General features: G+C 35.0%; 1 long non-coding RNA gene across 1 annotated transcript; it reads left to right on the top strand.

Moving 5' to 3' along the window:
* Positions 1–13,158: 13,158 nt before the first annotated feature.
* LOC129887725 (uncharacterized) lies at positions 13,159–13,962 on the top strand. The gene is made up of 2 exons (XR_008766465.1): positions 13,159–13,191; positions 13,732–13,962. It is a non-coding gene; the product is annotated as an uncharacterized LOC129887725 (long non-coding RNA).
* The last annotated feature ends 2,043 nt before the right edge of the window (positions 13,963–16,005 follow it).

The raw sequence follows: 16,005 nt of genomic DNA, 5'->3' as shown, positions 1-16,005 counted from the left end.
ATGGACTCTAAATATCGGGTGAATAAAAAGAAGAACGACTTTCTTATTATTTTTCTTTAACTAAATTCGACTAATGATCTTCAAGTTAAAGATTTTTCCTACCTAACCTTCAACAAAATAGCCGCTAACGAATAATTCATGACATCTTACTACGAAAATACCTAGTTCCTAGTTTGTTGATTTATCTAAGATAACTCCTCTGTATATCTATTTAATTTTTTGTATTTTTAACAATGTTAATAAGTTCTTACATTGACTAGAAAGACTTACCATACAGAGAAATTATTAAGTTCGAAATTATAATCGTTCGAAAAGATAGTACCTCTTGTATAGACAATTTTTTAATTCTGTTTAATTAGAAAAAAGAGAATTTAGTAGAAAATGTGTGACAAATATGTTGAAACCTCACGCGGAAACATCAAAAAATATATTACAGTAGTAATAAGGAAAACAAGGCTAAATAACGAAAAATAGAGACGAAAGAATGAAATTTGCCTACGGAGTTGATTTAAATAATTAGCGGGGTGGGTTAGTACCAAGCTTGGTAAAACAAAAATTAAAAAGTTATGCGACATGGAGGCAGGGAGAATGATCTTGGGTACATTTAAGTGTCCAATAGCAAATAAAATCTATAATTCACTAGTCAAGTTGAAAGCAAATTCCTAGAGTTTAGTTCATATTTTTTTCTATATTTGTGTATTGTTGTAACCAACCAGCATGATTAAACATTTTCAGGGCTAATTGAGAAAGAATGGACATTCAAAACATGATCAGATTGAAAGTGGAGCTCAAAGGAGAAGTTGGGAACAAAATGTGTCACGTCGCGCACTGAGCTTTAGTGATTTAATTTCAAAACTTGGAATTTATTCGACTCAACAGTGTGGTGCGCGCCAGATACGCGACCTGATTCTGGATAGAACAAATTTCCACTGACACAGAAAATGAAAAAATTACACTAAACTAAACCAATTCTGCATCGCGGACTTCAGTGCGCCTACTTTAACTCCGCGTTTTTGGTGCTATAAATAACACCTTTACATACTTTATTAAAAAGTAGATCAGATTATCGGAAAAAGGATTGAAGAGGACGAAGGAAGAACTTCTTTTGGTTATATTTTCTTCTTTTCTTCCAATTGAATTCAAGTTTTTATATAAGTAATGATTTATGTAATTATGTTACAAATGATAAGTGGCTAAATCACCTAGTTCTTGAGTTGTAGGCACAAGATGAAGGTTCAAATCTTATTTGCTTTGGTTGAAAATGGGTTTTTGTATGTGATTACTCTTATATTCTTGTTTTGATTATTTTAATACTTGATCACCATTAGAACAAGTTTTTTGTCCACCAGTAATTCAAAAGACGGAAAGGTGATAGAACACTAGAATATAGGGGGCATGTTTGTCCTAGAATTGTCTAGAATAATTCGTGTATAGAATGACCGTGACACATATCTATACACCATGTTTGGTTACTAAACAGGATGATATGATTAATGCATTTTTGTTGGGTCATGCTTATCCCTCCTCAACAATGTAGTTAAGCTGTCAACAAAAGTAGGCAATTAGAGGTCTGAAGATCATAATGGTAAAATCAACCCTGTAAATCAGTAATCAAAAAACCCATTGGACACCAAAGTAAAGGATGTTAGACCGAAAATTTATAAGGCTACAACCCTGGACTCTTCTTTAGATTGATAAAATTTCTCTAATATCTTTGAATCATTTTCTTATATCGTTTTTTGGTATAATCATTTTATATATAAATGAACTCAACCTTTGAAAAACACGCATGAATAATTGGATTCATTGAAAATCTAACTAACGCCTAATTAACTTTTCCTTTGGGTTCGATATCCGGGTCTTAAAAAGGGTCATTCTATTACTTTTGAGATTGAGTACACTTGCGCGTGCATTAGGATGCAACAAGTTTTTGGCGTCGTTGCCGAAGAATTTTTTAATTTGGCAATAGTTTTCTTTGTGAATTTTCTTTATTATTTGTGTTTGTGTTAATAACTTGATCTTAGCTATTATTTCTGGCAGGAGAACTCACAAGGGCACACTGGACAGAAGTGGGAACATTGTAGAGCCACTAGTTGAGCCTGAAAGATTTCTGTATCAGTAAAGAAGGAGAGCAGTTGCTCTATATCCCGTACCATAGATAAATCTGGGTGATACTAACAAAGTTCCTGTAGAGGTTCCTATGGAGATGGCAGCCAGGAAAGTATGTGATGTGGCAATCCCACTCACAACGAATGTCACCTCTAGTATTCAAAAACCGCCAGCTGAAGGAAGATTTGACCTGAAACAGAACATGGTGCAGCTGTTGCACTCTAATGGTCAGTTTACAGGTTTGCCTCATAAAGATCCCCAAGTCCACATCCAGAACTTCTTAGATATTAGCGACACTTATATGCCTAATGGGGTATCTCCTAACTATGTGAGATTAACACTATTTCACTTTTCTTTGTTGGGGAAGCTAAAAGGTGGTTAAAGTCGGAACCACCAAATTCAATCACTTCATGGAATGTTTTGGCTCACAAATTTCTTATTAGGTTTTTCCCTTCAGGAAATATAGCTAAGTTGAGGGCTGAAATTTTAAGCTTTAAAAAAAATTTGGAGAAAATTTGTACCAATCTTGGGACAGGTTTAAATCCTTATTCATTAGTTATCCTCACCATCATCAAGCTAATGAGATGTTAGTCCATACTTCTGGACTCTGTAGCAGGTGGACATGCACTAGAGAAAATATATTATGAGCTCTATACATTGCTTAATCACATATCTCAGGGAAATCCTGAGTGGAACAGAGGAAACTCTAGACCTGTGGTTGAAAAACAAGCAGGCATATTGGAAGTTGATGTAGTGACAGCATTCAAAGCACAGATTGCAGCAATGCAACATATGATGACAACACATTTCAACACTTTAGCAAAAGAACAGCAGCAAGCTTCGGTGAATATGGTTCAGCGACAACACATGTGGTATGAAGTGTGTGGCAGTAGTGAACATGTTGCATAATATTGTGGAGCTAATCCTAAGTCGGTGAATTTTGTGGGTAATACACCTAAGGGTGGAGGTAATCAGAACTATGGAAATACTTACAATCCAAATTGGAGAAACCATCCGAACTTCTCATGGAGTGAAAATCAGCAAAACCAACATCAATGGCAGACACAATTTAGACTACAAGGAAGCAGGTAGTAGTACAACAATCAAGACAATGGTCCATATAGACCACAAGGAGGAGGCCAGCACTATAATCAGCAAGACCAGAGTAACCAACAATCAAGCAATGCAGGAAATATGAGTGTGTAAGACATGCTTAAAAAACTCATGAATGACCAAGCTAAGCTAGTTGCAGACGTTCTTCAATAACAAATCACTACTTAAAATTTAGAGAAATAGGTGGGATAGCTAGCAAGTGCTCATAATTCTCACTCGCAAGGTGGTCTACCAGGTAACATTGATCTAAACCCCAAGTAGGTAAATGTTGTGAGCACGCGAAGTGGACGAGCACTAGTTGAGCTAGCGCCATAAAGCAAAGATAGTGAAGGCAAAGGTAAAATTATAGAGATTGATGCTAGTGAATCTAGCTAACCACAGATGGAGCAAGAGCAAAAAATAAAACTACCCTCCCCATTCCAACCAAAATTTAAAAAGAAGAAAGAGGATGAATGTTTTGAAAAATTCGTAGGCATGCTTAAACAAGTACAAATTAACTTACCTTTGATTGATGTGTTGCAGGTCATTCCAAAATATGCCAAGTTTTTCAAAGATATTATGGTCAATAAGAGCAAGGTTGCTGAATTTGAAACAATGGCACTTACTAAAGAGTGTAGTTCAAGAATCTTGAACAAAGTTAAGCTTCCAGCTAAACAAAAAGATCCAAATAGTTTCACGGTAAAGGTAACTATTGGTAAGTACAATAATGCAAGAGGTCTCTGTGATTTAGGTGTTAGTAAAACCTTGATGCTTAAATCTATGCTTAAGAAATTAGGTCTGAGAGAACTTAAATCAACCACCATTTTGTTATAATTAGCTGATCGTTCTATAGCTAGACCTGATGGTATTATTGAGGATGTGTTAGTAGATCCCTCATCTTTCCTGTTGATTTTGTTGTATTAGATTTTGAGCCTGACCCAGATGTTCCTTTTATCTTGGGGCATCTGTTCTTAGCAATAGGTGGTGAACTTCTTGATGTAGCTGCAGGTAGATTGACTATAAGAGCACATGACAAAGTGGAGGTGTTGGATGTATATTAGGCATTAAAGTTGCTTGTAGTCTATGAAGAGTTTTCTGTTATAACTGTCATCGATGAGGAAGTCTCAACTCAATGAATCTTAGCAAAAGATCCTTTGGAAAGAGTCGTGCTGGGTCAAGATATTGAAGAGGACATAGAAGCTAAAGAGTTAGCTAGTGTGCTTGATATGCCAAATGTCAGCATGTGGAAAAAGAATGTGGAACCTTTGAACAGAGAATTGGGTCCTTCACCCAAGCCATCTCTGGAAGAAGCTCATAACTTGGAGTTGAAGCAATTGTCATCATATCTCAGGTATGTGTTTCTTAAAGTGAATAATACCTTACCTGTAATACGTTCATCGGCTTTGTCTAAGATGCAAGTCACAACAACACTTGAGATATTAAAAAGGCACAAGAAGGCAATTAGATGTCAAATGGCTGATCTTCATATTATCAACCCCACTTTGTGCATGCATAGGATTTTCATAGAAGAAGGACATAAGGCTAGTGTGCAACCACAATGCCAGTTGAACCCTATCATGAAAGAGGTGGTGAAGAATACCCAATCTCTGATAGTAAGTAGGTAAGACCAGTTCATTATGTACCAAAGAAAAGGGGAATGACTGTAGTGACTAATGAGAAGAATGAGTTAATCCCCATAAGAATAGTAACCAGTTGGCGTATATGCATGGAAACATAAAGTTAAATGATGACACAAGAAAAGATCACTACCCTGTACCATCTATTGACCAAATGCTTAATAGGTTAGCAGGCCAAGAGGACTATTGTTTCTTGGATGGGTATTCAGGTTATAACTAGGTTATCATTGCACTAGAGGACCAGGAAAATACAACGTTCATATGTCCATATGGTACATGCATTTAAGTGTATGCCATTTGGTCTTTGCAATGCTCTTGCCACTTTTCAAAGGTGCATGATTGCTATATTTCATGATATGGTGGAAGAGTTTGTAGAGATTTTTATAGATGACTTTTGAATCTTTGGAGAGTCTTTTGATCTTTGTTTGCATAATCTAGAGAAAGTACTATCAAGGTATGAAGAAACAAACTCATCTTAAATTAGGAGAAATGTCATTTCTTGGTAAAGGAGGGTATTGTGTTGGGGAACAAAGTTTCAAAAGGTGGTTTGGAGGTAGAAAAAGCTAAAATTGAAGTGATTGAGAAGCTTCCACCACCTGTTTTAGTAAAAGGTGTCCGTAGTTTTCTAGGTCATGCCGTATTCTATCGGCGATTCATCAAAAAATTTTCAAAGATCACTAGACCCATGTGCAGCTTGTTAGAAAAGGAGGTAAAATTTATTTTTGATGATAAATGTTTGCATGCCTTTGAACTCTTGAAGAAGAAGCTGATTGAAGCCCCCATCCTAATAGCTCATAACTGGGAGCTACCTTTTGTTCTGATATGCGATGAAAGTGACATAGTAGTGGGAGCACTTCTGGGATAAAGGAAGGAGAAATTTTTTTACTCTATCTATTATGCCAACAAGACTCTTGACTCTGCTCAGGCCAACTACACTGTTATAGAGAAGGAAATGCTGGCACTGATTTATGCATTTGATAAATTCCGCTCTTACTTGATAGGTACAAGAGTGATTGTTTATACTGACCATGTATCCCTCAGGTACTTATTCAACAAGAAGGATGCAAAACCTAGATTAATCAAATGGATCTTACTACTCCAAGAATTCGATATTAAAATCAAAGATAAAAGGGGATGCGAAAATCAAATAGAAGACCACCTATCAAGATTAGAGGAGTCATCCCATGTATGTGAGAAAAAGTCAATAAAGGAAGAGTTTTCAGATGAGCAACTATTGGCAATAGTGGTACAAGAACTCCCATCATATGCAGATATTGTGAACTACATTGTGAGTTGAGTATTTCCCCCCGGAGAAAACTCCCAACAAAAGAAGAGGCTAATGTATGAAGCAAAGTTCTATATATGGGATAAATCTTATTTGTTCAAAAAAGATGTTGATCAGATGATAAAGAGATGTGTCCCTGAATATGAAGTTCAATAAATTCTACACAGTTTCCATTCGTCTTCTTACGGTGGACATCATGAAGGCAATTAAATAGCCCATAAGGTATTGCAGTTAGGTTTCTTTGGCCTAATTTATTTAAATATGCTGCAGAATTTGTGAAGAGCTGTGATCAATGCGAACGATTGGGCATAATATCAAGAAGGCACGAGATGCTATTGAATAACATCCTTGAGGTAGAGATCTTTGATGTGTGGGGAATTGACTTCATGGGTCCCTTCCCATCATCATATAGAAATCAGTATATACTAGTGGTAAATTATGTTTCTAAATGGGTAGAGACCATTGCATTGCCAACAAATGACTCAAAAGTGGTAAGTCGTTTCCTCAAGAAGTACATTTTTACAAGGTTTGGCACTCTGAAGCTATCATCAGCGATGGAGGTAAGCATTTCATAAATCAAACGATAAAAATATGTTAGCTAAATTTGGTGTCAGGCACAAGGTCGCCATGCCATATCACCCCCAAACTAGAGGACAGGTTGAGGTATCAAATCATGAGGTGAAGCAAATCCTTCAGATTACTGTTAATGCTACAAGAAAGGACTAAGATATCAAACTAGATAAAGCGCTCTGAGCCTACCGGACTGCATACAAAACACCAATTGGCACTTCACTGTACCATATAGTGTTCAGAAAAACATGTCACCTATGGTAGAACTGGAGCACCACACATATTGGGCCATCAAAAAGTTAAACCTAGACCCAAAATTGGCAGGTAGAAAGCATATGGTTCAGCTCCATGAGTTGGAGGAATTTAGACTTCATGCTTATGATAATGTAAAGTTGTATAAAGAGAAGACAAAGTGATGGCACGACAAGCATATAGTCGCTCGAACATTTGAGCTAGGTCAAAAAGTCTTGCTTTTTAACTCGCGTTTGCATCTTTTTCTAGGTAAGCTTCCATCAAAATAGAGTGGACCATTTGAGGTGGTGCGAATGTCGGTACATCTCACTGTAGGATGCTCCAAATTTGTTGATTATTGATTGAAATGAAACTAGACTTCTATATCTACAATTCTTATGAAGACACCAAATCCTAAAAAGGAATTTATCTTGTTCAAAAGCAGCTCCGAAAAGGAGTATTCTGTCAAAGATAACTCATTTCACCTACCATGGAAAGATCTAGATACATTTGACATCACTCATGACATAAATTATCCTCCAATTAACATCATCTATGGCATCACAATTTTCCACTAAATTTTCAGATTTTTCTTTATAATTATTTTATTTATTGTTAGGTCCCTCTTTCCCACCTATAAATACCCACCTTATTTCCTCATTTTATTCATCAAGCTTTCTCAAGCAAGTCTTCTCTCTATACACTTCTTTACACTTTCTCAAATATAGTTTTAGTTCTTAGTAGTGAAGAAATACTATTCCAGTGATTCATATACTCCAGATAGTACACAAAACGTTCCGGCGAGGAGAAAAGCTAGGACTCAAGAGTGTTCATTAAGTCTTTCAGTTCTGACTAAAGCTTCGGATTCTAGGTATGTAAGGCTTCAATGAGAGTATTTCTTCCACTCTCATGTCTAAATTATTTTGATTATATGATAAATTATATTTATTTTCTTTAAGCTCTACTCTAAGTTATGTGGGTATTTATCCATGGGTTCTTCCACCCATGTAGTCCAAAAACTCTTTTAATTAAGTCTCTTGATTTCAAGTAATATTTTCTTATGGTAATTCTTAATTTTATTTAATAGTATGAATTATGGTTAAACTAATGATTATTGCTTTATTTTGATGCAACATAATTTCATATATATGAATTGATGGTTTATAAGTAATTCCTCTATTTATCTATTTAAAGGTTCTTGAAATTCATCGTGGGTTGTTTAAAGCATGATTTTTAATTAATGGATTTCAAAGTATTTATGTATATTTATTTACATACATATTTGCAAGTTGAAGTGATTTGAACCCACCTAGTTTTACTATGTTTTTAATAAAGTTTGACTTGAAAGCTTTGACTCCAAATAAATGTTTATGAAAACAATATCTATGATAAAAAAAGGAGTCTTATGAAATAAAAGAATGATGAAATGATATGAATAATGGATTCTTTATGCAATAAGGACAATTCTTGCATATTTGAATTATCAAATATTTTAATGAGCTATTCTACCGAATATGATGTTTGAATTCTCTAGTTATATGCTATGAATATTTTGAAGTATTAAACTATTCCGTGGGATTGACTTAGAACCGAATGAGGCATTGAGGTGGGATTCGGTAAGGGAATCCTAGTAGCAACCCCTTGTCTCATTAACTATGTGCCAACATAGGAGCCCTTGTAGGCTTAGGCTAATGGATCCATGAAAGTCCTTAAAGTTAAAGCTAAAGAAATGAATGAAATTGACGGAGTTTTACCCGGCAAGTAGTCTTCTCATCCAACGTAGGGGGTTATGTTGGATTTCATGTAATAGATCGCATGGTCTTAAATGTCGGTTATGGTTATATTCCCACAAAATGAATGTTTTAAAGGATATCTATATCATTTATTATGCATGCATTACATTATGTTCCATATTTCATAAATGTTATAATGTTTCCTCAATGTTCATGCATCGTTACATACTTAGTACATTCAAAGTACTAACACATACTCTTTTGCCTACAAGATATCACCATGTAGGGACCAGTGCTCCTCCTCGTTCTCCTCTACGTGGCTAGTTGAGATTTCGTTGAAGACTACTTTTGGTGAGTTCCCATTTTTCGGGAAAAATACTCCTTTATCTTTCTAGCTTATGATATATTAAGATATTTTACTATGACATTTATTCTATTATGATTGAGGGTGAGCTAGGAACTTGTCTTAGCCCCGTTAAATCTAATAATTAGAGGTATTATTGGACATATGTAAGTTGAAGATTTACTATTTTGATTTCCGCTTGTTTATTTATCATCATTACCTATAAAAGGCTAAAAGAATGCTAAGAGGCTTGTTTGAGGTACTTTCGGGTTCCTTATTCGCCATGTTACGTCTAGGCCCTAGGCTTGGGTCGTGACATTGAGGATTAGGGTAAGACACCCTATCTTAGTCAAACTTCAAAGCCAGAGTGTTAGAAGAATTTTTTCTAGAGTACTTTTTGCAAAATTGAGGACAACCATTATTTCTGCACTTTCCATATAAAAACTCACCACTATCAATTCAAGCCCTCTTGGACTCTATTCTAGACCTCTGCTTTAGCTTCTCCTCTTCATTTGTTCGGCATGTGTTATAAGACTAGAGATGTCCATATCCTTGATTAGTATGGCAGCTCTACATTCCTTGACCGCCAAGTTTGACACACCAGAAACGAACTTGCTCATATGAGCTCTCACATCAGGGAACATGAAAGTAGAATACTTTGACAACTTAGTGAACTTGAGGGCATACTCCCTCATAATTATATTACCTTGTCACAAATTGATGAAACTTTGAACCTTTGTTTTCCTCAACTCTAATAGAAATAAGCGATCAAGGAAAGAACCCTTGAACTCTTCCCAATAAATGGGACCATCATCTCTACCTCTTTCACTCTTCTATTGGTCATACTAAACTTATGCAACTCTCTTAAGTTGAGATGCTACCAAATCCACCTTCTCCACCAGACCAATGCCCATTATGTCCAAAAACTTACAAATACCCTCAATGAACTCTTGTGGATCCTTTTCCACCTTAGAACCATGAAACTCGAAAGGGTTCATGCAAGTGAATTCATGAACTCGACTAGCAATCGAACCCACATTTGGGTTCATAGGAGTAACAACTTCTTTATTAGCTTAAGAGTCTATGACTTGGTCAAGTACTTGAAATGCAACCCAAAATTACGTATGAGAGACTTGCTCATTCAAGGGGTTATTCGAAGCTTGGGGATCCTGTTGCTATATATTGACATTCCTTCTTACCGTGGTTCTTCTTGGAGGCATACTTATGTAATCGCAAAGAGAAAGCGTTAGAAAGAAAAATTTAGTGTTCAACTCTATAGTACGACATAAGAATAATGAAATAGCCTCCTATTCATAGATGTGGCCGCTTCACACCTATGAACAATACTCTACTTGATGTAGCATATTAGACTTCCTAGAATACCTTAATCCTTGTGCTCTAATACCAATTTTATCACGACCCAAGCTAGGTTCTAGGTGAGACTCGGCAATTAGAACCGCAAAAGACTCCAACCAAGCTCTTAACATATCATACATGAGCATACATAAAGCAAACAAGAATAAGAAAACTAACTCAGAAGTATGTAATAAAGGTCTAAACATAAATATCCCGATAAAAGAGAAATCAACTCCGAAAGACCATGATGAAATACACTCCATAAATATCTAACATTCTTTTACTACAAAGGATGGGTCTTATGACATGTTCATAGCTCACCAATATGAAAATAAAAGTCATAAGGTTCAAAGAAAATATAGATGTCTCATCCTAAAATCATGAGGACTCACAAACAATAAGAGAATCATACTCAAACTCTAGCCATGTGTGGGAGGTGTGTGATAATTATCGGATCCTATATTATGCTACAATATTGGAAAAAGTATGTGTTAGTACATGAAATACGCTAAGTTTGGGGTAAGCATGCATGAACAATAATAATGTGATGTAGTCAATATGAATATGTGATTCATGACCAATATCTCAAATAAAGAGTAAAACTTGAAAATCATAATTATGTGGTCAATGCATCATAAAACATCATAAAATCTTATAGAACACAACATATACATATGTGGGATAATAACTATAACCGACAAGTAAGACTATGTGAGCTATAACATGGAATGCAATGTAACTCCCACACCGAGAAGAGAGAGGCTACTTGATAGGATAGACTCCGTATCATAAATATAAACATGAATTATATGTCGATCCACTACCTAGGCCATAAAGAAAAAGCTACATTGGCACATATTTTTTGAACTAATGGTCGCTATAAGGGTTCCCTAGTATATTTCCCCCATAAAGTTTGCTCTTTTCTAAGTTAATCCCAATGAAATATATAAAACATAGTCATTAGGAAAGGTAAATCAACCAATCCAACATCATAAAATAGCTCCTTGAAAATCATGATCATAACTTGAACTAGTGGACGCTTACCTTTCTAAACATCCAAATCATCATAAATTGCATATTATGAGAAAACCTTTTACAATTCATGGTTTTATACTTGAGAACATAATTAAATCATAATACATATTTTTCATAAATAATACATAAATTCTTGATCATATGTTCATGGTTTAAGACTTGAATTTAACAACATAGTGTACAGCTCATTAAAAACTTATTGAAAATATGTAATTTAACTTAAATCATGCATTAATATATAATTGGAATTAAGTAAAAGTATAACTAAATTGAGCCAATGCAATTTGATCAAAACCCTAGAATTTGGAGAATTGAAATTGATAGAAAAGAGAGGGGAACTTTGGGACTCCATGGATGAAAATGATCCATGGATGAATTTTCAGGATACCTTGATGAAGATCAACTTGAAATTTGAAGAAGAACCCAAACTTGATGAAGAAGAAGAGACCTTTGGAAGAGAATCATTTATGTCATAGAGAGATTTTGAGAAAATAAGAGTAAATGGTGATAATTATAATGATTTATGTATTTATAGGGTTAGCATAATACCCCAAAAATATCCAGGTGCATAGCTTAAATAATGGAAAAAGAATAAAATGCCCTTCATTAAATCTGCCGGACTAACCCCAAATGGGTACCTACATATCGTAGGTCATCTGATGGATAGTAGGTGTAGTTCATCAATAACCCTAACACTTAGCCAAAAATCTAAAAACTCAGGACCCTACTTACAACCCTAGTCTACTGGTCATCAATCATCCTACGGGTCATTGGACCCGTTCGTCCTAGCAACTTCTCTAGACCTGAAAACCCTGAGTTTTTGAACAACAACTATGGGTCCTTCATATGGATTGTAAGAACTTCTACGGTCCGTAGAAACCCCTTATAGAGTGGGTTCACGCTTAGGGAAATTTTTATTTCTCAGGACCCTTCCTACGGGTCATTTCTACGACTCGTCAACACGTCTATGGATCGTCAACCTCAGTCATTTCAGACTTCAAAATTTTCCCAAGTACTGGGCCTTCTATGCCTGCCTTCCTATGGACCGTATAACTTTCTACGACTCGTAGGTTGGCTCGTAGAAGCCTGCGTCAATAGTTTTCTATAAATTTTTCGTGCATTATTTTTATTTGTTTGAATTTCCAACCTACGGGGTCTTACATAACCATTATTCTTCCTCCCTCTTCGTCTGCATTTTAAATTGAAATATGAAAAGCCACTACTCAACAAAATGTCACTTTTTCTCCTGTCCATTTAATATTTCTACCTTCTTTATTGTCATTGAAAATTATATATTTTAATCTCCAACTTACTTTTTTCATGTCATTACATCTAAATAATCGTAATTCATAACAATTATAGAATGATTCTCATTTTCTTCCAAGCTTACTTGGAGGATCTCAAATCACAAACATTACAAAGAGATAACTATGTTCTCTTTTTTCCTCTTTATAATAATATAATTAAGATTAGTATGACTATTAATAAGAAACTCGGCTTACAGGATCAAAAATTTTTGTTAGTTTCCCATTTTTATTCTATTAGGTCCTTTTCTTGTTCTTCATGATCAAATGAAATATAAAAACAAATGCACAATTCAATTTTATCTACTATAAGCTGCAATCTTTTTCTAAGAAAATTGAGTCAAAGACGGCACGTTAAATGGTCCTCTTTGCACACAAACTTGGTGTTCATTCAAAGACCATGATATTAACAACCATATGAATAATTATCGTTCTAGAATAAAATTAAATAATCTAAGTGCATAAAACAACCGCCGCATTACTCTTCCTCTAAGAGGTAACTCTATCGCTCTGCAACCAAGAAAGAAAATAAAAACAATGATCTCTTAATAATTTTTTTTAATAAGGAAAAAAGACGCAGTTAATTTTATTTATGCATTTGTAGTATCATATGTATTGTGTTTAAAGCATGCTTAGAATAAGTGTATGATATACAATTTGAATTTGTCTTAATTTCTTACTCTATTATCTTCTATTGAAAATTTTCTTCAATTTAAAAGTCAATATTTAAAATAGAGTTTTATTTTTATTTGGATTTCTATTGTACTATATAATTAGTCATCAGTGATTATATATGATTAGGATAGATTCATAAATATCAAATATATATGGTGATTTCATATCAACATACAATCTTATTCTGATTAAATATTTGCATGACACAATAAAAGAAAGAAGAAGAAACAAAAAGAAGGTAAGCAATTTTTTTATATTTTAAATATTTTGTATTCATGACAATGCTAATTCTCTTTTCTTCAATTTGTTTGTTTTTAGGTCAGTTATGAATTTTCTTTTTAATTTTATGTCATTTCAATAGGAGATTTTTATTTTTACACTTGAGAAATCTTTAGTTGTACACATAAGAAATCTGAAAAGACATTTTATCTATTCATTTTGTAAGTGGCCAAGAGATCTTAATTCATATTCCCGGACCCTACGCATAGCGAAAGCTTTAGTGCACTGGATTACCCTTTATTGATGAAAAATGTGATCATCAGAAGATGAACAAATTTATTCATTACAATGGCAATTATTCTTTTTCATGTAATCTTTTTGGTATCTTATACTTTATTTCTATCATGTTTTGTTTTATTCGCAATATTCGTGAGTGGAAAAATTTGATTATATCAAGAAGTTGTTATAAGAAATGATTTTTTCCCTGCAGGACTTAATTGTTACTCTTGGCGTCATATCCACCACAGTTGATCAAATTATTTTTTTTGTAGCTTGGTCACTCCAAATTATAACTAAGTGGTATCTTCAAATCCAATCCTTTGGTTCTTTCATAGTAAAATTTCAGGACCCGATCTCTCGCGTCATGGTGGTATCTACTATAATTCACCAGTAGGTAAGCCAATTCATATCCCAAAACTGCGGGTAATGCGATTAAGGGTAGAAACTAAATAGTAACAAAATAATAATAGGAATATTATGAATAAGCGGAAGCAAATAAACACATTCAGCAAAATATGAAGATCCCTCCCAGAACCAAGAAGTCACAATTACAGAGCTGCTACAAAATAGATACAAGTCCCAAAAGTGGATCACGAAAATAAATGCTTGTTTCAAAAAGTAAAAGACTAGTCAACTACATACAAATGGAGATAGGAAGATCCCAATACGCCAAGTGCTCACCCATACCTCCGATGTAGACTCTAGATAGCCTGGATCAGCATTAGTAACTGGTGCTCGGACCTGCATCATGAAAATAAATGCAGAGTGTAGTATGAGTACAGAAATAGCAGGTACCTAGTAGGCATTATAGGCCAACTGAGCTTGAAAAGTCAAAACAACAAGAAAAGATAGAATCTAGGGAAAACAACAGAGTTGACAGAAAGTAAAGGAGATGCACACGACTGTAAGAAACTAAAAGAACTAAGAACAACTAACTAAACCTAACCGGGCTCCCATAAACCAAGTAGGTACACTTGTGCATAAGTTTAAGTAAAACTTGAGAGGACTCTCACAAGCTTGATGGGTACACTAAATTTCTAAAACTACCTAGAATGTAAAACGGTGAGGCCAGAGCCAGAAAAGCATAGGCCAGATCTCGAATAAAGATAACCTCCAAGTTACCAATAGTAACAACCCAGCTAATAAGTCCAGCGCCTGTACCTCAAGCCACAAATGTCTCTCAAAATGGTAAATCAATAGTAGTCTCCAAATAGTCAAGTATGAATAGCCTAGCTATGAATTCCAGCATCCGAACCTTGAACTGCGAATGTGTCTCAAAGGAACAAATACTCCAAAGCAAGGTGAATCATCTTGTCGAGGATAAAAAGGCAGCATGATCAGACCTTGAATCTGCAATAGTAGTGGTTGTCGAAAGATATCATGTTATCACTTCAACATAAAAACTACCATCAACATCTACTCTTTGTTAATCAACCAAGCACTCCAAGCTCGAACTATACCCGAATCTCGAATTGCCAAGCAAGGCCCAAAGCTCAAATTATCCATGAACGAGCCACAAGAAGAGGGAGAAAGGGTATAAGGTCATCAAACCTAAGGCAACACCTAATCTAAGGCTCAACCTACATGACCCAAGTCTGGTATTCTGGTGTATAGGGAGCTAACCCATCCCAATCGAAGTCAGAGTAGAAGCAAGGCCTAAAGGCTCTAATTATTGCAATTTTATGGAAAACACTAGTCTAAGCTTAGACTAAGGCCAACAAGCTCAATATCATTAAAAACTATTAACATGCAAGACCACAAGGTATGGATAATCACATTAAAGATGATAACATGCTCAGAAATATCGGTACTATCTGAAAATAGCCTAAACCAGAATTTCTACATTATTAGGCATAGTCAAGAACCCAACCAATACAAATTCTATTTAATCTTCATGCATTCAAATAATCAAGCTCAACTAAGAAGAGGAAAGTCATAGACTACCTATAGGTCGATCACACACGCTCCAAAATTAAGCTTCTGGAGCTTTCCCTTTTCGAGTGACCTCCAAATGCTTCCATACTATCAAAAATAGGTTCACAATGTAATACGGTCGTTTAGATACTAAAACTACTAAAAATGGAGACAAACTAATTTTGAAGTAAAAAACAGGAATATGGGACCCGTACGGAGAATT

The sequence above is a fragment of the Solanum dulcamara genome, chromosome 1 (assembly GCF_947179165.1).
Source record: "Solanum dulcamara chromosome 1, daSolDulc1.2, whole genome shotgun sequence".
Lineage (NCBI taxonomy): Eukaryota > Viridiplantae > Streptophyta > Magnoliopsida > Solanales > Solanaceae > Solanum > Solanum dulcamara.
Note: the sequence above shows the minus strand (reverse complement) of the source record. Positions and strands in the feature narration are given on the sequence as shown.